Source organism: Podarcis liolepis, assembly GCF_965112155.1.
Source record: "Podarcis liolepis genome assembly, chromosome: 13".
NCBI classification, from domain to species: Eukaryota; Metazoa; Chordata; class Lepidosauria; order Squamata; family Lacertidae; genus Podarcis; species Podarcis liolepis.
Genome location: NC_139573.1, coordinates 39,221,386 through 39,243,066, shown reverse-complemented (window position 1 = coordinate 39,243,066; position 21,681 = coordinate 39,221,386).

Below are 21,681 nucleotides of genomic sequence, written 5' to 3'. Positions count from 1 at the left end.
GCTCGGTGTCATCTCTGCATCTCTTCTTCCCTTTTGCTTTCTCCATCCTTGGAGAATACGAGAGAGCCTCTGTCTCATTTGGTCATGGTGGTTTCCCAGCTGTTTCATCTGAGCAGCAGGCTCATTCACAGAGAGCCACCTTGGCCAAGCAGATGGTGTCATGGCCTCCAATCTGCGAGTCTTTCTTCGGTTCAAAATCCCTGCTCAGCTGTGGAACTTGCTGGACAGTCTTGCACGAACCCCGCCGCCTTCCTTCCACCATTTTTGTTCAGGACAGACAAACGACTTGGATGATGGACTCAAGGGCATCCTGATCAAATTTGCAGATGACACCAAACTGGGAGGGGTGGCTAACACCCCAGAGGACAGGATCACACTTCAAAACGACCTTGACAGATTAGAGAACTGGGCAAAAACAAACAAGATGAATTTTAACAGGGAGAAATGTAAAGTATTGCACTTGGGCAAAAAAAAATGAGAGGCACAAATACAAGATGGGTGACACCTGGCTTGAGAGCAGTACATGTGAAAAGGATCTAGGAGTCTTGGTTGACCACAAACTTGACATGAGCCAACAGTGTGACGCAGCAGCTAAAAAAGCCAATGCAATTCTTGGCTGCATCAATAGGAGTATAGCATCTAGATCAAGGGAAGTAATAGTGCCACTGTATTCTGCTCTGGTCAGACCTCACCTGGAGTACTGTGTCCAATTCTGGGCACCACAATTCAAGAAGGACACTGACAAACTGGAACGTGTCCAGAGGAGGGCAACCAAAATGGTCAAAGGCCTGGAAACGATGCCTTATGAGGAACGGCTAAGGGAGCTGGGCATGTTTAGCCTGGAGAAGAGGAGGTTAAGGGGTGATATGGTAGCCATGTTCAAATATATAAAAGGATGTCACATAGAGGAGGGAGAAAGGTTGTTTTCTGCTGCTCCAGAGAAGCGGACACGGAGCAATGGATCCAAACTACAAGAAAGAAGATTCCACCTAAACATTAGGAAGAACTTCCTGACAGTAAGAGCTGTTCGACAGTGGAATTTGCTGCCAAGGAGTGTGGTGGAGTCTCCTACTTTGGAGGTCTTTAAGCAGAGGCTTGACAACCATATATCAGGAGTGCTCTGATGGTGTTTCCTGCTTGGCAGGGGGTTGGACTCGATGGCCCTTGTGGTCTCTTCCAACTCTTCTATGATTCTATGATTCTATGAATTTGTAGACTATGCCCACCCAGGGTAGCAACCCTGAGAGTCTTTTCACAATGACTTATCCCAGGAGACTCAGTTTCCCATCATCTGTTCAGCTAACTTCAACAGCTGAGGCTCCACACACACCAATTTATTTAAAGCACATTTCTGCACCCGCTAAAAAAAAATATATTGTTATGGGTTTACCCCTATGAAGGGTAAACTAGACTTCCCAGAATCTTTGGAGTGATAGTGGATGTGTTTTATAGATTTGGAGGGACCCCCCCCCCAATAAAACCTAGAAATTGGTAAAGATTTTGATTAATTGGGATGTGGATGACAAAGTACAAGTTGCAGAACGTTGCCAGACAAGGAATCCCTGGGCTGGCTTATGCAAACCCGCAAATCTGTTAACATGGCAAAAGAGGTTGATGGGCCATCCGAGAGGAATCCTTTGGCCACATTTATACCATGCATTTAAAGCAGATTAAACCACATGATTTTCCCGAAAGAAACCTGGGAACTGTAGTTTGGTAAGGGTGCTGGGGAGTGTAGTTCTGTGAGGGGAAAACTACTGTTCCTATGAATTTGGTTTTTTTGTAGGGGGAGTCCTATGCTTTCGATGTGTGGTGTGGGTGTGACCTAACTATCTTTACACACAACGGTGCAGTTAACTGCTCAGAGCAGGATAAAACTACAGTATCCTTAAAGGGTAACGGTAAAGGACCCCTGACAGTTAAGTCCAGTTGCAAATGACTCTGGGGTTGCGGCACTCATCTCGCTTTACTGGCAGAGGGAGCCGATGTTCATCTGCAGTTTTTCTGGGTCATGTGGCCAGCATGACTAAGCTGCTTCTGGCAAAACCAGAGCAGCGCACAGAAACGCCATTTACCTTCCCACCGCAGCAGTACCTATTTATCTACTTGCACTGCGTGCTTTCGAACTGCTATGTTGGCAGGAGCAGGGACCAAGCAACAGGAGCTCACCCCGTCGTGGGGATTCGAACCGCTGACTTTCTGATCAGCAAGTCCTAGGCTCTGTGGTTTAACCCACAGCGCCACCTGCGTCCCTTTGCTAATTGAATAGGTTCGCATTAAAATGTGAAATGAGCAGTACTTCTCCCCCTGTCTTTAGTGAACCCCCTGCAAGGCAGGAATCTCAAAATGTTGTTGCCCGTCCAGTTTGAAACCATACCACACCCTGTTTAGCTTTTCAAATGCATATTCATTCCTATGCACAATTTCCCCAAATATATGTGTTTTTGTAAACATTGCTCAGTTGGAGAAGTGCCTCACAAACATTGGGATGCGTGCGAATTCTGAAGGATAGCTGCGTTTCGGTTTGCATATTGTTTGGGGACAGGAAGATTCGGTAGGTTCCCCCTCTGAAAGTGAACTGAATCAAATTCCTCCCCCATCCCTAACTGGGCTTCTGCCTTGAAAGTTATGCCCTGACAGCATCACCACCACCCCGGCCTCTCATCTTATACGGCTACATACGTCCCGTTCCCCACCTGAACCTTCAAACCTTCCCATGCATCAAGCCCCACAAAGATGTATTTGAAAACATGGCGTTGTTAGCCATACGTGCAGCCACGCACCCAAACTCATTGCCACACACATTGCCATACACTCTCACTCTAGGACATCACGCTCACATTGACAAATGCACGCACTAATCAAAGCACATGTGCAGATGGTCTTTTACTTATTCATTTAAATTTGTATGCCGTCCTGTTCTAGGCCCTTATGCCGAGTGAGAGCATGTTGTTAAAAAAACAGTATTTTTTTAAAGTGTGCATTGCAGTGCTAAGCATGTTCACTCTTAAATCTTCAAATATTTGCCATTCTTGTATTTTATTTTTTGAATGTCAAGCGTTTCGGAAATTCCCACGTGTCCTCACTGAGTTCAATGTTCTCGTTTCCTACTAATGTTACATTCAGACAACCTTCACCATTTATCCTGATGGGTTTTGGGGGAAGGGGTGCGTCCAAAGACTACAGGGAAGTTATGTGACATTGGCTGTTTACTGAGCATACATTCTGATTTGTTTGAGATTGTGGTGTAATGGTTAAGAGCGGTGGACTCGTAATCTGGTGAACCGGGTTCGATTCTCTGCTCCTCCACATGCAGCTGCTGGGTGACCTTGGGCTAGTCACACTTCTCTCTGAAGTCTCTCAGCCCCACTCACCTCACAGAGTGTTTGTTATGGGGGAGTAGTAGATAGGTAGCCGTGTTGGTCTGCCATAGTCAAAATAAAAAAAATTCCTTCCAGTAGCACCTTAAAGACCAACTAAGTTAGTTCTTGGTATGAGCTTTCGTGTGCATGCACACTTCGTATATGAAGAAGTGTGCATGCACACGAAAGCTCATACCAAGAACTAACTTAGTTGGTCTTTAAGGTGCTACTGGAAGGAATTTTTTTTATTTTGTTATGGGGGAGGAAGGGAAAGGAGAATGTTAGCCGCTTTGAGACTCCTTTGGGTAGTGATGAAGCGGGATATCAAATCCAAATCCAAACTCCATATGACATTGCCTCCAGCAATTGTTATCCCACACCACCCGCTGCCCTTCCCTGCCACTTTCCTTTCAGCAAAAAGCCAATTTCTGAGCGGTTGCTGTATGTGCGGAAGTTCGTTTGTTGTGCAGGAGTGCCAAATCCAATTCCGCTGCACAACCTGAACTCGCCGGCGTTTGCTTGAATCCCACCCGTGCAAAGCAGTGACAGCCTGGAAGGGTCCTAAGCGTGCTTCAAGACTGCGGCAGCCTATGAAACGTGACACCATAAACTGGCCTGCAGGAAAAATAATAACAAAGCCTTTAAATGTCTCAATCCCTTAATTAATATTTATTGCGTGCAGTCAGCATGAATAACTGCCAGCAGCCAGGCATTCTCATATACAACTGTAATTTAATCCTCAAGGTGCACAAACAACATCTTCTTTAATGTGCGCAATCCCCCTCCCAAAAAAGCAGATAACATAAAAAAATATTCCCGTATGTGAATCTCAGCCTAGCTTTCATGCGCTATTTTCTGCACATGCAAAGGTGCTTCCCTACAGCCCTTTTAAATCACAATTCTCCAACATGCGCCACTCCTGAAACGTTGGGGAGGACATCTAGAATACACAGCCCCCCTCGTGCACAAGGAAAGAAGAAGAAAAACACTATACATATGCCTGTGACTTCACTTTACTCATACGTGCAGGGGCACCCAGAAATACGAGCAAGTCATACGTGTTCGTGCAAATCAGAGATCTGCACATGCATATCTATGTGCAACATGCACAGCTATGCCCACAGACCCAGGAAGCATCCCTGCGGGCGTGCCCATGGAAACACGTTCACGGGCAAGCAATTGTGGCCACACACTTGCAGGCAGCGGCTATTCTTTCTACGGAGGAAAAGAGTGGCACACACAGGGCATCCACTCCACAGGAGTCCCACCCTGCTGGTGCTCTGGGGCCTCCCGATCTATCCCTTGTCACTTTCCCTGGGTGCATCTGTCCATCTTAAGCACCCGAGCATGACAACTGTTTTCTCCACTCTGTTCCCTTCTCTCTCTCTCTCTCTCTCTCTCTCTCTCTCTCTCTCTCTCTCAGACAGCCCATCCCCTTCCTGATGCTTGCCTCCCTACACTAAGGTTGCCATGCCAGCCAGTTGCCATGGTCACGCTGGCAGGCAATGAAAAGCACAGCTCCGCAGCGCAGTGACGCGACGGGGGTGGAGGGAGAGAGTCGAATCGGGAGATGCAGTGATCTGCAAAGATTTGCAGGGCTGGTTCTGCCCTCTCTCCCTCCCAGAGCATGTCAGTGTGGCATATGCCTAGCACTCGCCCCTGTGGGGAAAAGGGTTCTGCATGGTGGCGAATCTGTAGGGGCATCAAGCTTTCATGACCGAGGGCACCCACGGTGTCCACGTAGCAAGATGATGCTCATGTGGAGGGAAGGAGAGTTGTCCCCTGCTGCTCTGGACCTTGCACAGAGGCATGATTAACGAGCCCCTTCAGAGGAAGGAGAACCAGGAAGGGGCTGCCAAGTGGGGACGCCATTCTTCCAAGACCAGGCTTCCTTCTGCCCGGTTATGTGCCTACTTGCATCCCTCTAGCAACCTCTAGCAAGTCATCAGGTTTGCTTCTACAGTGGTAGCTTGGTTTACGAACTTTATCCGTTCCGGAAGTCCGTTCTTAAACCAAAGCGTTCTTAAACCAAAGCGTGCTTTCCCATAGCAGCAGGGGGATCAATTTACAAATGGAACACACTCGACAGGAAGCGGAACATGTTCTGCCTCCAAGGCAAAGTTCACAAACCAAAACACCTACTTCCAGGTTTGCAGCGTTCTTAATCCAAGTTGTTCCTAAACTAAGCTGTTCTTAAACCAAGGTACCACTGTACAGTGGTGCCTCGGGTTACATACGCTTCTGGTTACTGATGCTTCAGGTTACAGACTCCGCTAACCCAGAAATAGTACCTCAGGTTAAGAACTTTGCTTCAGGATGAGAACAGAAATCGTGCTCCAGCAGCGCGGAGGCAGCAGGAGGCCCCATTAGCTAAAGTGGTCTTCAGGTTAAGAACAGTTTCAGTTTAAGAACAGACCTCCGGAACAAATTAAGTACTTAACCCAAGGTACCACTGTCTATGCAAGGAATTCCTTTCAGGGCACAGCGAGTTGGAAGGCGTGAAGCCTGTTGCCGCACTCATCTTTTGCTACCCCTTCTATCCCAGCGCAGGGCAGCCCAGTGTGGTCCTGAAAGCTGGACATGAGAGCAACTGGCTTCGGAGCTGGACATGAGAGCAAAGGCACTCTCCTCACCTGCAACTGGCATGAGAGGATGCTTCCTCTGACAGTGAGAGCAGGACATAGCCATCACGGCCAGGAGCTGTTGGTGGAGTTGTCCTCCGTGTACCTGTTCAATTAAGTACTGATGAAATGATCAAATAATGAAACATACCAGGTCTTCAATAATATGGCCTCAGCGCAGTATACTGGAAGGAGAGTCTCCACCCCCATTGTTCAGCCTGGACACTGAGGTCCAGCTCCGAGGGCCTTCTGGTGGTTCCCTCACTGTGAGAGGTGAGGTAACAGGGAACCAGGCAGAGGGCCTTCTCCGTAGTGGCACCTGCCCTGTGGAACGCCCTCCCACCAGATGTCAAGGAAATAAACAACTATCTGACTTTTAGAAGACACCTGAAGGCAGCCCTGTTTAGGGAAGTTTTTGATGATGTTGCTTTTTTTATTAATATTCTGTTGGGAGTCGCCCAGAGTGGCTGAGGAAGCCCAGCCAGATGGGTGGGGTATTATTATTATTATTATTATTATTATTATTATTAAAATCAATGGAGTTCCAAAAGTGGGGGGGGGGTCCTTACACACAACACCCTTATTCTAATCCAAATTCCCGCCATGTCCTGGTTTGGGGGTGTAAAAATGGAATCACAATTTGGGTGGTTTCCAATTTTGGAGTCTTTACATTTTGAGATATGTCAACCCTATATATATGATGTCAGCTATGATGCAGGTAAAGAGTCAGCTGGGCTGAAAGGGGGATTGTGGGGCACCTGCAAAGCCCTGTGTGGAGCCCTACCCGCAGCCCCACTCCGCAAGCCTGTCAATCAGCCCATCCGCGAGGCTTGCAGAGTGCCGTGCATGGAGCGCTGCACTTCAATTACACGTGGTTGTATGCAGGATTCATTTATCTTGCAAGGCTGCTGTCCTCCAGTGATTTAAACAGTAGAAGGATAGCTGTTCTTTTGCTTCAAGATACCACAGAACAAATGTAATTGCCTTACAATAATTTTTAACAGCTCAACGTATACTCCGGCCCCTGCTGTGTCCGAAATGACCTATGTTTGTGCTTTCAGGTCCACGCATGCTAGTAACAAGGTACATCTCCCCAACCACTCGAGAGAGTTGGATCGCAATCCTGTACTAGGCTACCTGGGAATAAGATCCATTTGACTCGGTGCCCCCTTACATCTCAGTAGACAAGTTAACTTGCACTGCCACCTTCCTTGGGGAGGGGTTTGAATACTAAAAAACGGCAACACTGACGAAATCTTAGCCATGCTCTTCCAAAGATGCAGGACGAGACGTAATTGGGACATTATAAGGCCATTACACAAACCAGAAAACAGCGACTGACCCTGGTAACCAGGGAGAGTTGATGTATAATGTACATTATTTGTGTACACTGTGGATTTCAAGCAACTTTCCCACTTTCTCTTCCTCTCTCTTTCAGTTTAACAAATAAATAATAACCCTTTCCAATGTACAAAACTCGTATATTGGAAAATACCGTTCCAATGCACAAAATGTTTTCCTACTTGCACAGCAGGCTTTTAAAACCGGACATTTTGTCCATTGTCTCTGCAAATGTGTGTGTGTATGTAAATACCCTCTGCTCCCCCACCCTACTTGCCACTCTCTTCTTTTCGGTTTGGGCCCCTGCCCTTTAAGTAGCCCCCACCTCAGTTTGTCATGCCCAGCCCCTTCCACGAGGCCATCGTGAAACTGCAGAGTTTTGCACATCTTACCACCCTGAGTGTCAGAGTCAAATTACTAGCTGCTGCTTTTTAATTACCAGGGAAGAGAAATAAGAAGCTGCTTCTTTCTGGGAGCATGACCAACACAACCCACAGGCTGTCTGTTTGTAGCGATGGATCTGAGCTTCAGAAGGGTGGTCCTTCTCATGCCAAGGGGAGCCACCAACCCTTCAGCCACCACCCTCATTCCAGAGCTGAGAGGCAGCTTTTAAAACACAGCGAACTCCTCCTTCCTTCAAGGGATGGCAATACTATTAGGAGGGAGGTGGCGTTCTCAAGCAGCAGGTGTTGAGGGCGAGGAGCAGCAGCAAAGTGCTGGATGGGAAAGTCATGTGAGCCAACTGACTTGCTATTTGCCCCTAAGCTTGCCTGCTACCCGCAGTTGCGGTGCACGATGCCATCACCTCACCAGTGTCGAAGTAGGCTTTGACCGCCTCTCCAGCAGGTTTCTCAATGTGGAAAGCAGAGGTGGGGTAATGGGAGCCATCTTGTCCTTTGTCTTCACTTGGCAGAATGCCTTGAGCCAGCCCTGCCCTGCTAGGGATGGTGGGGACATTTGATTTTGGTTGCATTTGAAGGAGAAGCCACTTCTCAAGCCAATCCACGAACCGAATGTTTAGCCAATCTTTCGAATCTGCACTTTCCTGAATCTTGCAATGCAGTCCTCCACCCACACAATGTGTACAACAATGCATATATTAGCGGAGGGCATGCATCAAGAGGCCTATATTTTTGAAAATAGAGCTGGACCGTAAAGAAGGCTGATTGCCGAAGAATTGGTGCTTTTGAATTATGGTGCTGGAGGAGACTCTTGAAAGTCCCATGGACTGCAAGAAGATCAAACCTATCCATTCTGAAGGAAATCAGCCCTGAGGGCTCACTGGAAGGACAGATCGTGAAGCTGAGGCTCCAATACTTTGGCCACCTCATGAGAAGAGAAGACTCCCTGGAAAAGACCCTGATGTTAGGAAAGATGGAGGGCACAAGGAGAAGGGGACAACAGAAGACGAGATGGTTGGACAGTGTTCTCGAAGCTACCAGCATGAGTTTGACCAAACTGCAGGAGGCAGTGGAAGACAGGAGTGTCTGGCGTGCTCTGGTCCATGGGGTCACGAAGAGTCGGACACAACTAAACGACTAAACAACAACAACATGCATTATAGTTCAGCAAGTTGTTTAGAAGGCCTGGGGCTGGTTGACTTGGAGGGCTCAACTGAGCAGGGTGTGTGGCTCCTGCAGACCTGTCCTCCAAATACCTCCCTGTCTCACTCTGCCTAACGGTAGGGCTGGTCCTGGTACTTCCAAATCACATCAAATCCCATAGTATAGTAGTCAAATTAGATTCCTGAGAGCCAAAGTACACGTTGCAATAAACAAGCATTCATATTTAAAAAGTGTACTCAAACTGGTCACTTTCCTTTCGAAGAAAAAGCAACCTTGTCTCACAAGACTGAAATGTGTGGGGCCTGTAACCACTTCCCGCTGCAACCTGCCCCAAATGTGCTGCTCGCTGCACCTTTTTGAGCCTGTCTCCGGCCCCCATGAATTTAATGGCGTGCTCGTCGTTGCAGTTAACTGCCTACGAATCGTTTTCAATTATCAGCGAACGGTTCCATCAGGCGGAAGAGAAGAGGGAGATTTCTCTGCTTTGCAGGAAGAGAAATACATCGGGGCTTTTCGAAGATTGCGACAGAATTTAAATGGCGGAGGAAGAGACACACTTAACATACGGCTCATGTAGGAGTGACCTCCATTCTTACCTTCTCCATAATTAAGGCCCCCATCTGCACCATGCGTTTAAAGCAGCATCATGCCACTTTGAACTGTCATGGCTTCCCCCAAAGAATTGTGGGAATTGTCATTTGTTAAGGGTGTTGAGAGTTGTTAGAAGCCCAACCCCCATTCCCCTCACAGAGCTACAATTCCTACAGTGGTTTATCAATCAATCGCTCTTCCCAGGGAATTATGGGAATTGTACTGTAGCTCCGTGAAGAAAATGGGTTGTCTTCCTACAATGTTCAGCAATCTTAACAAATGGCAGCTCCCAATATTCTTCGGGGAGAGCTTTAAATGCATAGCAAAGATGGGGCTGGCTGTCCATGCTGCAGTGATTCTGCCATCCACCTGCTTTCTGGCAAGATTTGGTTCTCCTCAGCTTATTCCGTGGCACAACCCTCCATCACTAATATGACCACTTACACATTGCCAACAAAGATCAAACACATCCCGCCAAGAGAGGACATTGATTTACATAAAATCTGCATGGACTAATTTGTAGAGCTTGATGAAAATTTAGAAGTAATATGCTCTCATCTAAACAGAAATACAATACATCGCACGATAGCAGGGATATGCTGTAACCAGAAGACTTAAGTCTGTCCAGGTATTCACTGTTACTAGAGAGTACCATAGGGAGTAAGGCCCCTTTTTGCTCTCCCTTCTTGTATATTTTTGAATATTTAAAGCAGACTTGTGGGGGGGGGGGACACCACCTCACATAGAGCTGGGGTCACGAAGGGTTTCTTAGGCCAGTGTGAGCCCATTTGGGATTTTCAGAAAGTACTTGTTTGCAAAATGGCTGCTGTGGTGTAAACACAAAATGGCCGCTGTGGGGGCTTGTAGGAGAGGCCGAGCCAGTGCAAACAAGGAACTGGGAAGGAAAAGCAAACCTTGGTTGTGTATACAACAGCTGTTCAAAGCACACACCCCTCAAAGAAACCTGGGAGTTTACCCCTCACAGAGCTACAATTCCCATTCATAAACCATTTCCAGTATTCTTGGGCTGGGAGGGGGGCAATGTGTTTTAAATGTATGGTGCATATGCAACCATTATCTCAAGCATTGTGGATGCTTTAGGAGATATTTGTTGAAGCCTTTTGTGGGTGCCATAGGAAGACTGGTGGGCAGCGGACTCCCCCCTGACAGCCTTGCGAAGGCAGGACCGTCTTCTGTGAAAACAGGGCATGCGGCCACCCTTCCCGCCAGCAAGCCTTGTTTCTGCTCTCTCAGACGAAGACATTTATATTCACTGCTCTCTTGCGCACTTTCCCCCTCCACGGAGGGAGCAGCCATTGCCCCAGGCTATGCAAGCCCCATCCAACGGTGGGGTCACTTCCTTTGCCCACTTGCATTGCCCACAGAACACCACAGCGGCATAAATGGGGGGGGGGTGGATAGCAAGCCACAGGGAGCATCCAAAATGATGGTACGCCTGACTGGCAACAAGGAATGCAAAGTAAGCCGACAGGAACTCCAGTAACACAAGGAACAGGGGGAATTCTCTTTTCTTGAAGTGGTGATTGTAGTTTGTGCAAGGGAGGGGGAAATTCCACGTAGGGAAAATAAATAGATCGTGTTCATGTGAAGATATAATAAGCACCCCGGTCTGTAAAATGTGCTCCAATAAAATAAAATAAAAAATTAGGATAAGCAGGGGACAAGCTCATCTCCCCCCGCCCTGCCCAGCTCCTTTCCTCCTTCCTTCCTTCCTTCCTTCCTCCTTTTCTTTTCTTTTCTTTTCTTTTCTTCCTTGAACATAATTTTTATTTGATTTTATAAGCGTAGAGTTATAACAATACCAAGTAAACATCCACATTTAGAGATTTCTCTGAATCTCCAGACTTCCCACGATCCCCTCCATGGGTCTTACTGTCAACATTTCCAACTGCATATTATTTCATAATCCATATTTTTTATCTGTCCATATTGTCCATAGTAGTTGTTACATTACAAGTGTTATTAAAATCCTGCTAATGTTTTCATCTGCTTACAATGGTCTCCCAGGTAAATTATAAATTTCCCCCACTCTTTCTTAAAGTTTGGTTCCTAAGCTTTCCGGTCAGCTTTGCCATTTCAGCGTAGTCCATCAGCTTGGTTTGCCATTCCTCTCTGGTAGGGACTTTGTCTTCTTTCCATCTCTGAGCTAGTAGCATCCGTGTGGCTGTTGACGCACCAGTTCCTCTCCTTCTCATTCTCACACACTCAATATCATGTCACCATGGAAGTATCCAAGTGATAGAACGTCCATTTGCCACACACACACACAATTCATTATGAACTGTAATGATGGAGCAGGTGGGTGGAGAACAAGCCATGTTGACCATCAAAACCAGACAAGGCCCACACACAGGAGGAGCGATAAACACACCCCAGATGCTGAAGTTGAGAGGGTGCCAGATAGCCAGCCATCATGTGGAGAAACTGTAGTTTAGTCCTCTGTTCAGCTGTTTCCCCGGAGCAGGGCAGGAAGGATGTGCCGCCAAGGACCATGGCAGGTGCCAAGGTTATCATTCTCTTCTACAAGCAGCATAGTGGACAAATTGACCATGATTTTGGGATGCTGGAGGTGCAGTGTCCCCCTCATGTGGATAGGAGGGAGGAGAATGGAGCCAGGGGAGGGTTTCTGCACTCGTGGACTTCCCCTGGGCTTCTGGGTTGGCCATTGTGAGGGCAGGACGCTGGACTAGGTGGCCCACTGGCCTCATCCTGCAAGCTTGTCTTATGTTCTTCCTCCCACTGGGACTTGCTGACTCAGGAGGAGGCTCACCAATGGATACTTTTTTTCATAATGATTTTTACTGAGTTTTCCATGTTTTTCATATTCACATTTTGCACATAATTCTATAACCTAATACATTGCTCTAACAGAGCATCAACCTCCTTCCCTCCCTCTTTCTGACTTCCAAACATCATTCTAAATTCTTAGCATTTCTATAGTCACTTTTTTACCTTCTGTCTTTTTTCAATATTTCATCTTATGATTGGTAAATCAGATTCCTAATATTTACATTAAAAACATTTCAATTCAGACCTACAAACGTTTTCAGATGTTTACAATTTTCTTTCATATAAAATATAAATTTGTTCTAGTCCTTTTGAAACAGTTTGTCATGCTGATTCTGGGTTTTCCCCATCAGATTGGCCATCTCTACATACCCCACCATCTTAACCTGCCATTCTTCCAGTGTTGGGAGTTTCTGCTGCTTCCATTTCTGGAGGCTCACCAATGGATATTTGGGCAGGGAGTCCATCAAACTGGGGGGTTCTACCTAGAGAGAGCCACCACAAGTCATCATAGACTTATAGTCTTGAAAACCTAGGACCCACCTTTAGCCTAAACATGCATTTGGAAACCCATTTATTATTATTTTACCGTATGTGTATATAGCGGTAGTTCTGCTGTTGTGGCCCACTTTAGATCAGGGTGTGTGACCTAGTGGTGGCTCCCAATCCACCAGTTGAAGACCAATGGTGCAGACCAGTGGTTCCCAATTAGCTAAGTACCATAGACCCCCTGTTTTTCCAAAGCCAAGTCACGGACCGCCTACTTTTGAAAATGTTGATATCTCTCTGGTAGTTTTTGTTATGGTGAATGGTGCCACCATAGGCTACAACAAGCAATAAACCTTCATGCAGGGCTGCTTATAATCCCTATGATTTCACCCCAGACGAGCTGGACCCTGCCTATGAGTGGCCAAGGGAATCTTCTTCTGCAAGGAAAAGTGCAGATGTGATCCCTCTCCTCCAAAGCAGTCTGGGCCCGTTTCCTTTAGGTTTGCATCTGGATAAGCTGGAGGCCCTGGTGTGGAAGGAGCACAAGGTCCAGCTGTGGAAACTGAGCTTGGACCGAGGCTACAGTGAGAGCCTGAAGTTCTTGGAGGGTGGTACCTGGGATCAGGGTCAAACTCTCAGGCAAAGGGACTTTCCGGTGCCTTGTGCAGTGGAGAACTGCTGTGGTGAAGCGGACAGAGGATCAGACAGAGAGATCTGGCTTCAAATCCCCTGTTGTTGTTGTTGTTGTTGTTGTTGTTGTTGTTCTCCTCCTCCTCCTCCTTCCTGTTACAACATGTCCTAGCGCTAACCCAGGATGAGCATCTTCTGGGCTGCACTCCTGCATGAATCACATGACCTGCGTGACAGCATGGCACCCAAAAATGTGCGTTTTGGGGCAACGCAATCTTGTGTGAGACGTATGTTTGGCTGTGATCTTGTGCGTTTTTAGGTGTTGCGTACTCACGTGAGAGCACACTCTCCAAAAATGGGATTTCCCGGACAGCTGACAGGTATGTGCCCTGTGTGGGTTATGTGAACTCCCTGGGGTCCACAGACCACCAGTTGGGAACCACTGGTGTAGACAATGCTGAGCTAGATGGATCAATTGTTTGACTCCGTATAAGGCAGCTTCCTATGCCCCTACATCACTTGGATCCTTCTTGCAGGGTTCCCAGAGGCACCCTGTGAAAATAGGATCCTGTCCTCAATGGGCCTTTCCCAGATCCAACAGGGCTCTGCTTATGTTCTTATAAGCCAGGGACTTGCCACCTGTGCAGCAGACTGAGCAAGCATGCAAGTCCTTGGTTACAGTCACTCCCACTATGTTGAGACGCATTGTACTTCTGCTTCTGCACTGCATGTTTTCAGCATATGCAGATTTTATGCAAATCTGCAGCTGTATGTCCTTTTGTCCTCTTTCTCAGCGATGCACTTGCTCTCTCCCTGGCAAGGCGTAAGTGGCCACCCTAATTTCATTTTGATCAAGTTAACTCGAGCTGCACTCACAAGAATAACTGGATGTAAATGTCTAAGCTCTCTCTCTCTCTCTCTCTCTCTCTCTCTCTCTCTCTCTCTCTCTCTCTCCAAGCTGAAGCCAAAGTGCCTTCTTCTCATTGCCTCCTCCTTTATTAGCCTCCAGGGGCCTCCTCAACTACTCCCCACTCTGCATTTATGATCCGGGAGGCTTTTACCACCATTTTAACTTACCTCCCAGAAGGAAGCTTCCTTTACAGTCAATTAATCCATCTAAACAAACACTCCTGCCCACCAAAGAGTCCCAGAGGAGGAAAGTCCTTCTCTGAGTGCTGGGTATCTCTTAGAACTAGATGGTGGAAACCCCTCTTGTGTTAAAGGCTCCAGAGCCAAAGAGCTCTCAGGGCAATACAAATCAAGAGTGAGAGAGGCAGTGTAGGCTCGCTCGTGTGGTACTTCTATTTGAGATGACAGCAGGACTTGCTGAAGTAAAAGTAGCAAAATCACAGCTAAGAAGCTCAAATCATATGTATGACTTTATGGAAATTAAACCAATGTCCAGAATTTAACATTCAAAAACTTTGCTTGCAGAAACTTAAAGTTATAGATGAATTAAAAACAATATTTACAGTCACATGCTTCTCCAAGGGTGGGCTCACAGTCTCTTCTTCTAACTTCTAAACAACAGTACAGTGGTACCTCAGTTTTCGAACGTAATCCATTCCGGAAGTCCGTTCGAGTTCTGAAACGTTCGAAAACCAAAAACTCAATAGCCAACAGCTAGGCTTCAGGATCTTGCACTCAGCAGAAGCCGCATGTTCAACTTCCGAGGCGTGTTCGAAAACTGAAGCATTTACTTCCGGGTTTACCGCATTCAGAAATCGAAATGTTCGTCAACAGAGATGTTCGAAAACTGAGGTACCACTATATTTTCCTCTCTTTCCAGGACTCAGCACTCAGCCGTCTGTATCTCAATTAGGCCATGCCTTGAAGCTGCTATGAGAGATTTCCACTTTTACCTTCGACTGCAACTTTGCTCCCTTTCTCTCAGGCAGAGAAGAAGCACTCCAACACTCTATTCAACTTAGCAGTGTTCACAGTGGATTCTAAAACACAGTCACCCTGCATAGTAACGCATACAAGCACTGGCAATTTCAATTTCGCCACCTCACATTCTTGGGCAACCTCCAGGGCTCCAGCAGTACCGATTGCTGATGTCTGCCCTGGGCTATCCCTTTGTTTTATTTTGCGGGGGGCTGGCACACCAAATACCACCAGACAACTAGGGTCAGACCACCATTTTGATTTCCTATTGGGCCCTGATGTAACGCTTCTCTGGGGCATTATGGGAAATTAAAATGCTGGCTATACCTCGCCACATGGTAGTGCACAGAGGACTGCTGCTCCTGTCTCCATCACTGCTAGGTAAATCTTCCAGGGCTTACCGATGGGGGGCACATTGCTCAGGGCTTCTTCTAACAGAGAACCAGCCCTCAGTGACAATATTCACCCATTTCCATCAACATTTTTATTTTACTTTTTTGCTTAGCTCTGTCCATGCTTATAACCAGAGAAGCTAAAATGCAATGCCTTAAAGAGTACCATCTGTGACCAGAAATGACACATTCTAGGCTTAATATGCCTCTATATTGCTTTTTAGAGATTTGCCCCACCTGCCATCCCCTCCATGGAAAACCTGTGGCCCAGTCAAAATGTTGTTTGATTCCAGCTCCCATCAACCCAAGACAGCATGGCCCAATGGTAAGGGAAAATCTGCCCCAGAGAAGAAGAAGAAGAGTTTGGATTTGATATCCCACTTTATCACTACCCGAAGGAGTCTCAAAGCGGCTAACAATCTCCTTTTCCCCTCCTCCCCCACAACAAATACTCTGTGAGGTGAGTGGGGCTGAGAGACTTCAGAGAAGTGTGACTGGCCCAAGGTCACCCAGCAGCTGCATGTGGAGGAGCGGAGACGCGAACCCAGTTCCCCAGATTACGAGACTACTGCTCTTAACCACTACATCACACTGGCTCTCCCATCCCACCAGAGTAGATCTCCCATCCCACCAGAGCAGCCTTGAGGCAGGGGATAGCCTAGGGAGTTGATGCAGAACAGAGAGGAAATCTGCCCTGCTGGAGGGCAAAGTACCATTCAGTGTCACCCACTGTGTCTTAAAGATGACATTCAAATTTGATTGTTCTATTTTCGTAAACCACCTTGAGAATTTTTAAATTATTCAGGCAGGATACGATTCTAAATAAATAACCGAGTCGCCTAGAATTTGCTCATTAAAGCAAAAGAGTGGGGAAACAGACTTGGTTCAGTAAAAGTACTAGATTATGCGATCTGTGCAATGATGGCCGTATAAGGTGTGTGGTGTATGGGGCCCCACAGAATTTAGGGCCCCCACCCTATCCAGAAGTCTTCATTGGCAATAATTTCATTATATGTGGCATCTACACAGTCATTTTGTTGCTTTTATGGTTTCCATTCTCATCCAGACTAGCCTTCACCATTTTGGCAAGATCGTTTATAGCGGTGGTGAGAAAAGATCCCCCACTCCATCTTTTACAAAAGGGGGAGGGAGAGAGAAATCATTACAGTTTTCTAGCGCTATTACACCCTTTCCCAGAAATGCTACTTTGCTACCTCTTAAATGACCTGTAGAGGCCTGTCAGTCTCCCACCTTATCAACATCTCACTGTTTTTTGAAGACACATCCGTTTACACTGGCATTTGGCACATGATGGCTGTTGCTATGTTTCTGTTTCTTTCCTTGCCTGCTGTTATTATTAGTAGTTGATTTGGTGACATTTTATTGTGAAACTGTTTGCATCTTTTTATGGGTTGTACTTGCATTTTGGCGTATGCTGCCCTGGGCTGCTTTGGGAGGAAGAGTTGGGTGAAAATATTGTTAAAGGTAAAGGGTAAAGGGACCCCTGACCATTAGGTCCAGTCGTGGCCGACTCTGGGGTTGCAGCGCTCATCTCGCTTTATTGGCCACGGGAGCCAGTGTACAGCTTCCGGGTCATGTGGCCAGCATGACTAAGCCGCTTCTGGCGAACCAGAGCAGCGCACGGAAACACCGTTTACCTTCCCGCCGGAGCGGTACCTTTTTATCTACTTGCACTTTGACGTGCTTTTGAACTGCTAGGTTGGCAGGAGCAGGGACCGAGCAACGGGAGCTCACCCCGTCACAGGGATTCAAACCGCTGACCTTCTGATCGGCAAGTCCTGGGCTCTGTGGTTTAACCCACAGCACCACCCGTGTCCCAAAAAATATTGCTATCATCATTATAGTAATAATAATCAGTTAGTGCTAAAATTGTTCTCTCTCTCTCTCTCTCTCTCTCTCTCTCTCTCTCTCTCTCTCTCTCTCGTGTGTGTGTGTGTGTGTACACACACACACTAAGACTGATGTAAAAAAACCCCACAGGGTTATAAAACAGCATAATTGCAAAAAAGCGATAGTTAATGTGTGCAGCACTTCAAACAGCCACTTAGCTGAGCAGGGCCTTTTTCGTTCCCACTTCAGCCATGTCTCTTAGTGCAGATGGGCAAAAAGAAAACATGTGCTAACCCCCATAGTGTGGAATAAACAGTTGTAGTTCTGCCTGCAGCTTACAGCAAAGTAATGATTGTTCCAGCAATCCTATGCATGGGGAGGTGGTATAAAGCAAGCCAGTGTAAGATAACAGACCCTCCAAGTGTTCCTGTTTTCCACGGACGGTACTAGATTTACAGAAGCCACTCCTGTTTCTGATTTGCTCCCACAGTGTCCCACCTTTCCTTAGGATGTCCCTATTTTCATTGGAGAAATGTTGGAGGGCATAGAGTTATGCGACCCCTGAGCCAAGGAGATAAAATAACTATACAACCTTTAGAAGACATCTGAAGGCCACCCTGTATAGGGAAGTTTTTAAAAGTTTTATTATGTTTTTATATATGTTGGAAGCTGCTCAGAGTGGCTGGGGCAACCTATTCAGATGGGTAGGGTATAAATAATAAAGTATTATTATTATTATTATTATTATTATTATTATTATTATTATTGAATAGGACATCCCTATTTTCATCAGAGAAATGTTGGAGGGTATGAGTTCAGCCAGCGTAAAGTTACATCAGATCCAAACTCCATTCAGCTGAGGTCCTGTTGCTGCTCTGCCTAAGCCTAGCAGAGGGTAAACAAGCCTTTCAAATAATACTATTCACTGGGTTGCCAGGTCATGTGACCAAGTGGAATGGGCATAGGATCATGTGACCAAGTGGAATGGGCATAGGAACCAAAATCTAAGTCCACCACCCACCCTGGTCCTGCCTCCTCCACACCCCCAGAATGCCCCTTTTCGGGGACTTACCTGGACTTTGGCTCAACTGGCTGAACCCCGACTAAACCAGGATGTGCACTGAGCTGGAGATGGAGACTTAACACAATTTGAGCCAGGAATTAGCCAACAGAGCCAGAGATCCACTTAGTCTTAATCTGCCCATCCTGGTAGTTAATCCTTAGACTTAATCTGCCCATCCTGGTAGATCTTGCCATAGGCTTTCCCCTTATGGATCTGGAACGTGCTCTCCTATAGCGCAGGGGTTGAGTTAGACTCAAAGATTGAACTAAGTGAATGAGGGACCAACTAAGTGAATGAGGGCACCTTGACCCCCCCCCCGGGAAGACTCTATTATCTCTCAAGAAGAGGAAGAGTTGGAAGGCGGCCAGAGCATTGCTAGGCAATCAGCAGATAAGCAGAGGTCTGAGTCTGTGTCGAGTTGGGGGGAAGCGGGGGTCAGTATCTCAGTCCCCGTTCCAGGCATTTGGATAAAATCAGAAGGCAATGGAAGGGCAAGAGGGGAAAGGCGGGAATCTGGAGTCCTTCCTGCTGTGGAAGGGGCGAAACTTCAGACTGACCAACAAACATAAATGTGAGTAGGCGAGAAGCCGTGCTCTGGATGTGTCTTTTTGTAAATAAATATATATAAAATTGCCAGAGAGTCATTACTTCTTATCGGGGCTTGCTTGCCTGCCAGAGATCATTAAATTATGAATACTATCAGACCATTAACTACAGGAGGCCCCTTGTTTTAGAGTTTACTCACTCACTCCCCAGGCAGGTCAAATCCACACAGCGCTATTTCTGGTGGGATCAGAGGATGAGAGACCTTCTGAGCAGATGATTCCAGGACTCCCTAGTCAGCATAAGAGAGGTTCTAGGGGCTGTGTCTCAAATGCACAGAGCTGGCCACAAGGCTGTGATTCTCCCTTCTCTGGAGTTTGGCAAACCCCAGGCACAGTTCCTCCCCTGCCCTCACTCCTCCGAAGTTTCAAACAATTTGGAAATGTGAACATTTCAGGCAGGCAGAGGGAAATCCCATGCTCGGCAACATTTCACAAACAGAAACAGGGATACGCTTGTGTACCTGTCACACCTCTGCTCCCACACTGAGGATCCCTGCCTTGGCAAACACACCCCTTCCATACTGATGAAGCTTTCTCTCTCACTCCTGCATGATGTATTTGTTGACTCTGCAGCAGTCTACCCTTGCAGCGGCTTCTGAAGCAGGGCGTGTAAACTTCAGAAGGTTTTTTAACGGAAGGTTTAATTAGCTCAGGGTGGATCTGGCAGTGCCTATTCTAGAATTGTAGCAGCTCAAAAACAGAGTCTTCCAGGGCCAGGCTAGGATGGGGGAGATACAGGTACAAATTATCCATGGTAGGGAATCGAGGAGAAATTTGATGCATTCAAAACAATACGCCTATTAAAGAACACCCATGAAATCCACACTTCTCTGAGTTTTGCAGTGTCTACGTTGCCTTGGTCATGCCCACAGAATGGAAGATGACATGCTCTATGGGAAGCTAGCTTTGGGTACCAAGCCCATTGGCAGACCAACGCTGCACTACAAAGAAATCTGCAAACATGACATGAGGGCTGGAAACATCAACCTCGCCATGTGGGAATCCCTTGGAGAAGACTACAGTGCCTGGAGACAGACAGTCAAGTCATGTATCCATAGCGGTGACTAGGGGAGGAATGACCGCTGGGAGGAGCACAGGGAGAAGAAATGCCACGGTGCATCTGATGCCTGCATCTGCCCCAGCTGCAACAAAACATGTCTCTCCCGTATCGGTTTCTACAGCCACAGCAGGCGCTGCAACCCTCCAACAGTTTAACTTCGTCCTCAAAGGCACACTCCTCCATTGTCTCCCGAGACAAACGGATGCCAGCAAAAAGAACTCCAGACGATTAATGTCTACAATAATGCAAATACCAACTTCCCTAAAAATGGATATGTCAGTGAGAATAACAAACAAAAATGCATTGTATTCGTGGGAAAGGTTTGTAAAATTGCATGAAGCAAATTGCATACAGAAAATGTGTTTATTGGAGAAATTTGCACTAAAATGCTGATGAATCTCCATGGGAATTTACATACACAAATTCGCAGACTGAATTTAGGATTGGAAAAATGAGAAACAGAGAGAAAACAAAATTGACAGATTCTCCCACTCCTATTCATGGGTGACCTTGGACCAGTCACTCTTTCCCAACTTAATCTACCTGACAGGGTGAGGAAAAGATAGGAAGGAGAGAAAAATATATATGTTGCCTTAAGTTCCTTGGGGGGGAAACTGGAACATAATAACAATAGCATTTCTCCGAAACGCAGACCTACACAAATAAATTTCTGTATTTCATTGCCAATCAGACTTTACAGTCCACCATATTGTCATTGATGAACGTTCTCAGTTTTGGGGCTGCGGCTGTGAATCTTGCAACTTTTTCTGCCACAAACTTATCGGAGCCAGACTGCAGATATGTGATCTTCACTTGATCATCCACATCAGGCATCTTACACAATAGTTCACAAATGTACTTAGCTCTCGGTTCAGAATACATAGACGGAGCTTCAAATTTCCATTTTACACTTGGCCTGCCTCTCACTCGGCATGGCTTCTGTTTCCTCCGCCTTGCTTTCTTCATATTCCCCAAGGGATGCATAAAGTGTCTTTCCATCAAAGTCTCCTTCTCTCCCTCTGGCTCTGGGGATCCTGGACTCCAAGAAAGCCCAGGGCCTCCTCATCCCCACCTCTCTCCTCCAGATGCTGAGGCCTGATCTAGCGCAAGGCTGGGAGCCAGGAGGCTGCAGTAGGCCGAGCCGGTGCCTGAGGCTAAGAGGCAGGTGTCTCACATCACCTCTCTGCAGAGACAGCCTGGGTTTGTGCTGACATCTGCACCAGCAGGCGCTCGAGGCAAAAGAAAACATTGGAGCACAGTTCGCAGACAAGGAGTGAGGAGGCGAGTCAACGGGCAGCTTGAATTTTATAACACGTCTTGGACTCGGTGCTCCAGTTTTCAGGGGGGCAAAGACAGCCGGTGGGAGGGAGGATCCTATAAAGTAGAGGGGGCCGGCCTTCTTCAGCTCAAGCGCTG